The sequence below is a fragment of the Hyalella azteca genome, unplaced genomic scaffold (genome assembly GCF_000764305.2).
Source record: "Hyalella azteca isolate HAZT.00-mixed unplaced genomic scaffold, Hazt_2.0.2 contig4363, whole genome shotgun sequence".
Lineage (NCBI taxonomy): Eukaryota > Metazoa > Arthropoda > Malacostraca > Amphipoda > Hyalellidae > Hyalella > Hyalella azteca.
The window spans coordinates 115,840-124,696 of record NW_025934582.1 but is presented as its reverse complement, the minus strand read 5'-3'; the positions used below and the strand labels follow the sequence as shown (position 1 = coordinate 124,696).

The 8,857-nt window shown below is 37.5% G+C and overlaps 1 long non-coding RNA gene across 1 annotated transcript; it reads left to right on the top strand.

Annotated features, from left to right (window-relative positions):
- Positions 1 to 5,075: 5,075 nt before the first annotated feature.
- Positions 5,076 to 8,500, top strand: LOC125177714. The gene is made up of 3 exons (XR_007156629.1): positions 5,076 to 5,986; positions 7,170 to 7,281; positions 8,030 to 8,500. It is a non-coding gene; the product is annotated as an uncharacterized LOC125177714 (long non-coding RNA).
- The last annotated feature ends 357 nt before the right edge of the window (positions 8,501 to 8,857 follow it).

The following is an 8,857-nucleotide window of genomic DNA, read 5'->3' as shown; positions in this document are numbered from 1 at the left end:
TACTTAAAAAAGTAAAATTATTGTAGAGAAATATTAATAAGAAAGTGGATGGAAAAACTTGAAATGAGAAATATATCTTTAAGATTGGAGTTGTAAGTGAATTATTTCAAGGTAAGCTCGAGAATTCTGAATGCGTTACATTGATTGATAAAGTGATTGTGGTATAAATGAAAGATCATGAGGTTGCACAAGGTGGAGATCGAGTCTGTGGAGATTCCAGGCAAGGAGAGGTTGAAGTTTTGTGTGTGTGACCTGCAGTAAAATATAAAACTTGAATCGCTAGTTATGAATGAGTACTCAATGGAGTTTATCAAAGATTGCTGAAAACAAGGAAGCATAGAGAGGCGGCACGGTAATGAATTCGAATCATTTAATTAATCAGTGCGATTAATTAATTAAGTCTTTTGTTAATGAACTAATACCGTTGCGGAAACTAATACCGTACCGTAATACCGTTGCAGAAATTCGGGGCAAATTCATCGAGCTTTAACTTTTTTTGGATAAAAAGGGCAGTCAATGACCTAATATAATTCACCTATAATGAAAAATATTTGAAATAATAATGATGTACGAAAATCCGTTCATTTCATAGCACATAAGCACTTTAATTATCGTGCGAACATTTTATTTTAAAATTTTCTCGCATCATATGAATAAATACAAAATAAAAACTCTCCGCTTTTAGTTATTATATTATAAACATTTATTGTAGTTATTAACATTTATTACAGAAACTAAGTCACATACCTCCAGCTTGGTGGTTTGAAAAAGTTGGTGGAATCACTGAATTATTTTACTGAGCTTTATTTTCGGATGACCTCGGTGCCTGTTTCAGCTGAATTTTTTTTTTGGCAAATGTTCACGTGACCTTTAGACTAGACACTTGTACAGTTCATTACACTATTGCGCACAAGTGTGAGGGTCATTATCCTCCAGAACCTTTCGATGGTACAAGTGTGAGGGTCATTGCCCTCCAGAACCTTTCGATGGTACAAGTGTGAGGGTCATTGCCCTCCAGAACCTTTCGATGGTACAAGTGTGAGGGTCATTATCCTCCAGAACCTCTTGATTGTACAAGTATGAGGGTCATCGCCCTACAGATCCTCTGGTTGTACAAGTGTGAGGGTCATTTCCCTCCAGAACCTTTCGATGGTACAAGTGTGAGGGTCATTGCCCTCCAGAACCTCTTAATGGGACAAGTGTGAGGGTCATCGCCCCACACAACATTTCGATGTGGGCCACAAATGCCACCCGGACCGAGTGCTCTTAGACTCCCCTCATCCGACCGGCAGTCTCGAACTGCTAACATAGCAGTTCGCTTATCATTTATCACATTCGTACTGTAAGGGCAAAATTTTACAGGCATTTTGGCGAAGATCGCAGTACCGCGGGTTTTTCTCTCTCAATTAATTAGTTTCACGGAATGTGAGGAATAAACTATTTTTTTAGATAAATAATACAAAAATACGTAATTATAACCGCTATTAAGATACTCCATCCTAACTAATTCGTCTCTTCTCAATTTAAGCTTTCATAGTGGGAATAAAACAATATATGTAAGGTCAAAAATAGTCTGTACATTCAGAATGCACAAAAGAGAAGGAACTATACAAAGGAAAAAAGGACTGGAGCAGCTTGCAGTAATTCAGGTTGAGCTTGGCAGCGCCATCGACCGCACGTACGTCCCTGCCGCACGCATGAGCTTTCGTCAATAAAACAAGGGTGGTTAAAGCGAGCATGTGGGGTGTTAGCTTAGGGCTGAAGATACCTCAATGCAGCGTGTAGGTACGGTGATGTACACTAGTATATGACTGCAGCGCATAGGTGCTGTACACTAGTATACGACTGCAGCGTTTAGGTGCTGTGCACTAGTATATGACTGCAGCGTGTAGGCGCTGTACACTAGTGCATGACTGCAGCGTATAGGTGCTGTACACTAGTATATGACTGCAGCGTTTATGACTGCAGCGTGTAGATGCTGTACACTAGTGCATGACTGCAGCGTGTAGGTGCTGTACACTAGTATATGACTGCAGCTTGTAGGTGCTGAACACTAGTATATGACTGCAGCGTGTAGATGCTGTACACTAGTATATGACTGCAGCGTGTAGGTGCTGTACACTAGTATATGACTGCAGCGTGTAAGCTGTGTAAACACGGCATTACATCCATCGCAATAGATAACCGTGAGCGGAGCGATACCTTCCTGGGACTGAGTTAGATGATGGTTGAGCAATGAGCATTAATCAGCTATCAAAAAAATTTTTAGAAGCTTCGAGTCTCAAAAATTTTTAGCTCAGATATTACGGAATTCATTGTTAACTTACTGCAATAGAATTATAATGAGACGATTTTGTAAATCTTGTCTCAAATCAATTAGTTACCATCTGAACTTATTAAATTTCCTTATTAAACTCCGTTATATTGTTTGAATAGTCCTTTACTTAGTAAATTACTGATATTAAGTTTGAAAAACACTTCAGTTTTCTTTATGGAAATACTTTCATAGTTTTCTTTGTGCTGTACTGGATAAGAATTTTACTTGACATGAACAAACTTTAACTTATCGGATCCTCCCTTCCAGCACACCAGTTCACTTAACGTGACTGCATGACCTAATCTTAAAATGTTTTTGCTTCACGCACAGAGAAAATTGCTTCACGCACATTTACTTGGCTCGCACAAAAGATGCATAAAGATCACGCATGCGCCTTGCATATCCCCCTCCTGACGTTCTATTCCATCATGAAATCTAATGACATGCGTGAAAAAACTCGGTCAATAAATGATCTTTCTTTTCAAGTAGCAGTCGATTTCATAGATTTTCATTAACGACAATTTACTGTTAAAAATAAAGTAAAACGGGCAAGACGAAATTTAGACCGCTAAAGTCTTAGCCCTCGCACTTACAATTCCATATTCAACAGCATAAGAATGGGGTGGCTCTGTTTGCCTTATTACTTTTTTGCAAACGTAATTTTTTATTGTGAACTTGATAGCTTCGCATGTTTGAGGAAAATTTATACCAAGTGCGCTATAGCTGTTGTGCGCTTTAGACGTCACGGGTAGACCGTGCGCTATAGCTGTTGTGCGCTTTAGACTTCGCGGGTAGACCGTGCGCTTTAGCTGTTCTGCGCTTTAGACGTCGCGGGTAGACCTTGCGCTTTAGCTGTTGTGCGCTTAACCGTCGCGGGTAGACCGTGCGCTTTAGCTGTTGTGCGCTTAACCGTCGCGGGTAGACCGTGCGCTTTAGCTGTTGGAGATCATGCGCGTCACGGAATTAGGATTAGGTAAGCTTGCAATCAGCAGGTGTGACTGCACGCAACTCAGTTGATTTGATTGATTATGCTCAGTTGATTTGATTATGCTCAGTTGACAGCAAAAAACGATGTTAAAATATAACCAAATGTTCTAGAACAACATTTATTCTCCTGTAAAAACAGTTCAGCCACTAATGAATAGATAAATTTTCTAACAGATATAAAGTTGAAACTTTCATTTTGGAATTATAGAAATGTTAAGAACCCTGACTTGGGAGCTGATAGTAATACTGGCAAAAATTGTATTATATTAATGCTGAGCTCACCTATAGGCAATTTATCTATTCAGTAATCAACGGTTACTTAAATCTCTTTAGAAGAATCCGTAGACTTTTAAGCTTTGCAGTATTATGCATGACAATCAAATTATCGAATTCATATTTCATGGCAGTTAACAACAAAATCTAGTTAATTTTTAATTTAAGTTCTGATATATTTTTTTGATTACTAGTTCGAATTACTTTTGCTATTTGATGTGGCGAAGACTATAGTCTGACCTGAACGTTGGTTAATAAAGTAAAATGGAATATTTTTAATCATTAAAACTTTTATTTTATTCTGAAGTTTCCCTAAAATTAATTGTGCACTTGAGATGACAGCATTTCTCAACAATTTGAAGCTGAATGTAATTTATTATCTAAGACAGGTTGATTAAAAGATGTTTGTTGTTACTGAAAACTCATTGAAAAACTAATTTTTGAAAAACTCCTAAGTGGGCTCCTTGTGAAGGTGCAGAGAAGTAAGAGTGTGTTGCAAGTGAGGGGTAAGCACTAAATGTGGTTGTGCAAGAACGAGGAAGTGTGGGAATGGGCAGCGCGTAGCACTAAAAGGGCGAACAGTGAGTAAATGTGCGCAGCACGCAAGGGTGAGCAGCAAGCAAAGGTGTAGAGCAAGTAAGTCTCTGAACCAAATGGCGTGCATGTTGTGAGAGTAAGTGGCTACACACTTCTTTTGATACGTTTAATAGTGAAAGAGGTGTGCACTTGTTACTCTTTTGCAACGTTTAGTTGCAAAAAAGTATGCAGCTGGTGTGACTGAGCACCTAGTTGGGGGGTATAACCTGTAAGGATGATTCAAGCGGTATAACCTGTAAGGATGATGAGCGACGGAGTTTCAATAATGTTGATAGTATGATACCTGGCCTTTATCATGAAGTTGCAGCGCACTTCTTGTGTGACGCTCGCGTGCTACTGGGCTCTTGGCTGAATGCTTCCTCGATCGAGGTCTGCATGCGACAGCGCCCCGCCGCATTCCACTTTTAACACTGAGTTTTTTGTCCTTTTCGATCCTTATTGAATTCCATGCATGTAAATATCTCTTATGTTGATTTAGGTAGCGTAGTTCTGGGAAAATTGTTTAGGGATTAGAGAACTGTTAGCTGTTAATTGTAAATAATTAAATTATTTCTAATTAATTATTTAATTCTAATTTGTCTCGTTTTTGTGCTAAATTTCAAGGTCGTTCTATGTGTGCTGGTTAAAACATTAATCGTCATTTTTATTTCATACTATAAATAAGATTGATGTAAAAAATTTCAAGTTACTGTTGCAGGATTTTACTGAAAATAATACCATAATTTAGCTGATTTTCATAATGAATTTAATTTTCTCTGTGTTAGTCCATCCTACTTTTTAGGAGAGATATATTCCTTTGAATTTTTGTAGATAACTATGAATATTCTTAGACAATGCTTGGATTCATTTCATAAAGCCCACTCAAAAACTCTTATATTTAAATGATACAATTCTCTTTCCAGTTATTGCAGGAAGCTTCGATTGCAAAAGTTCACTAACAGGATTCTTGATAAGCATTGAAGCTCGAAAAAAAAGATCAGCACTACAAAATAAATTTCCATAAGAGCCACCATTTATTTTCTTTTGTGGTGAATTCCCGGAAAAAATTCCAGGCATTTTTTTCTATGAGCTCTTTCATTGATTAGTCTTTTCAACGCCTGGAATGATCGATAACATAAATCATCTTCGTTGAAATGCCATTCGCGCGTTGCCAGCACTCGCCTCGCACGAACAACTGACGCCTAGACTTTCCAGGTTAAGTGCAACAGTGGCTACAAACATCGTGTGCTTTCTTAAAAGGTGGTGATTGATGACACACATTTGATCGCATGCTAGAATTACTTTAATTATCAAAAACTTTGAGCCGAGCAGTAAGAATATCCCTTGAGCTTTTTGAGAGCTTTTGTGACGTTTAATTGACCTATATGTCTCTAATGCATCGAGTGCGAAGCTATAAAAGAGTCTTGTGGCGAGCTCATAATAATACTCACTGAAACATAATTTTATGGACAAAAAATGTTAGCGTAATCTCATCAAAAGTTTCCTGGACTGTCATAACAAATATTTTCCCTAGAACGTTATATTGACCTAAAGTGTTCACGTTAACTTGTATAAAACTGGAACAAACCTCTGATTGAGTAAAAGAATCAACAGATTTGGTTCACATCTTCTTTATCTCAGAAGTGAAGTAAATTTTTCACCCGTAAACATGGACGAAGAACGACAATTTGACGACGACATCATCCCGTATACGGTCGTGACGACGCCAGGCGAACGTATCATGGGTCAGATCTTGCTGATGAGGGCACAGCTCGCACAGCTTCAGCAGGAGGTCAAGATCAACAGGGTGCTCGCTTCGGACGCCTGCAGCGAGTGAGTTTCAACGCCCTCAAAGATGAAATTTTCACACTTTCGGGATTTCTTCAGAGGATTACAGAAGTTCAAAAACAAAGACAATAATTGCTAAAAATAATATCTTACCGTAATAAAAACGCATGTTAACGTACTCAGCATATAATACCAGAAGAATATACGTAGATGCTATTGGTATCCGAGACATTTCTTTCTTAAACATATTTATATAACAAGTGTTTTTATAGTTACATTTATGCTTACCAATGTTTATTGTTTCTCAAGATATTTATATTTTCGATGTTCCTAAAGTCGAGAAAAATGGAAGCAATCATTTCACACGGAAACCGTATAAGTATGAACTTCGAGCTACAAAATGGCCAATTAGTCAGTTCGTACTTCATTCATGAATTTAGACTAATATAGCTATATTACGAAAAATTAATTAAAACGTATTAAGTCAAAAACACTTTACATGGGCTTATTAATAAAATTCCTGGCTTGGTAAGTTTAACACTGCGGCTGACGTTCCTCAGTTCATGATCTAATTCAGCGTGCACTTTTTGGCAGGTGTATGTATACACGATGAAGTTTCGAGAGCTTGGCAATGTGTATGCCAAGAGTCAGAGGTGTGGATACTCTGTTTACCTCCCTTGGTTTGTTTGAAGTCGCTTGAGTCACGAGCCTCCATACAGCCTTGCTCGGCTAGATTTCAAAAGCATCGGCAGCTTGCGCAAATATCAATGAACCGTCAATTAATTAACAACAACCAAGAATTTTTGCTTCAAGAGGTCACATATCGAATTAGTAGAGAAAGGAAAAATTATTTTCTAAAACTATGACTCGAAAGTATATCACGTAAGAGAATGTAAATGTGAAAATGCGCCATGATCACGAAAATTATCCCTTTACTGAAGCAAAAATCTACTTTACTTATGACTCAGTGATATATTTAAATTTCTGTTGAACTCAATGAGCGCGTATAATGTCCAAACTGTAAATACTTGTATAAAAAATTATGGAAATCCAATTCATTGCTTTGAATAACTGCCTGACTGAAGTGCTACACAGGTTATTGGTAAGCAATCTGGAAGCAGCATTTCAAAGCCTCTGGTTAGCTGTCTCATAGTGGATAATGCATGGAGGTATGGGTATATCTATCCATCTCCTTTGTCATTATACATCTGCTTCAACTTTTCTGCAGGCTGATCGCACATTGCCAGAAGCACGAGTGCGATGATGCGTTGCTGAACGGGTTGTCCCAGTCCGAGAATCCCTACAAGGAGAACAAGAGCTGCAAGATATTGTGATCGCGGGTCAGTTACCACTGAAGTTAATAAATCTATTCTAGTTCTTTGGACTGGTTGAAATATTGTAGCTTGAATTTTCAAACATAAGCTTCTACAACTTTGAGTTGAATCTAGATATATAGTCGAATATATTTTTTTCTAAATTGAACACTGTTATTTGATGGACAAAATTTTGACAAATACACGTAGTTTGCGGACAGAAAAAATAGGACAAATAACATGCCTGTGATTTGAAATAGGCGCGAAGCCTATTGGTAATAATCAGTAATGCTGTTGGCGGGAATTGCCTTATCAATTCTTGCATTACCACCAATAGGTGAGCATAAGTGGTGGTAATGCTGTGAGTGAGTGTGATGACAATGATGTGCTCGTGTTGTGATGGGAGTGTTCGTGAGGTGTTCGCAGTGAGTAAGAGTGATGACTGGGAAGGATCACAATGCTATGCGGTGATGAAGTACGTGAGTGTGGAGATCGTGCTCGGAATGAGAATGGTATATGATGGCTAGTCGATAGTGATAACGTTTGCTGCATCTGCTTGATAATTATTTTGCTTCAAAATCAGCAATCTTCCTAATCAACAGTGTTTCTGAAAACTTTTGAAAAGTATCGAAGAACATAAATACAACAAACCAGCAACATAATAAAGTAAATTAAATTACTTTATACAATATAAGTAAAATTAGTAATTCTCCCTGATTACAGAAGTTTGCAGCTAGAGACGATTAGTCTGACAAGTTAACTTTACTGCCGGCAGGTCCAGCGGCCGTAGATCATCAGACGCCTCATCGATCACCGGCCAGCAGACGCTTAATATGTCACGTTCTTCTACACATATCCACTTGCGCTACTTCTTACACTGCAGTATTCTTCTTCATGTTGTGCCTAAATAATTTAAATAAATTTTAGCATCATTCCGCGTTCGAATTTATTGAAAACGTAATTTTTTATAACGGCCTTTTATAACGAAATCAGAAAAGTTTTAGTCTTTCTTTGTTTGGTCTTCATTGGATGAAAAGTTCGTGTGCAATCATATCGCAGTCATTTAAAATTAATGAAGTTCTAACGTATGCGATATAGATCTTCTATAATGGCTCTCAGTAATATGCTAGATCATTTTGGCAAATCAACTTGTCCGTAAAACTCGTTCAACAATACAAGGAAAAGCTTCCTCATTCGTGATTTTTCTGACGTAAGGTTTATTCCTAAATAAAGTGCTTAATTTTCATCTACAGTGTTATGAATAGTTTATTACACAATTAAGTTTAATGAAAAAGTGCTACAATTTCAGGCAAAAAAATTTTTTTTGAGGTCGATCAATGCGCAATCGTTCATTAGATGAAGCATTCTCAATTAATGCTTCATCAAGACAAGAATTTGGTTTACAATCTATCCTCAGTTAGCAATGTTGATTCATTTCATCCTATGTTCGCTTTCAGAAATTTCAAAGCACACAAAGAAGCATACTCGTAATTAGAAATTTCCAAACATATGCATAATTATTATATTTTTTACATGATAACATTTCCGCGCCATATGCTACGGATAACTGCATGCTGCAACAGAGTAGTTATACTCAGCTAGT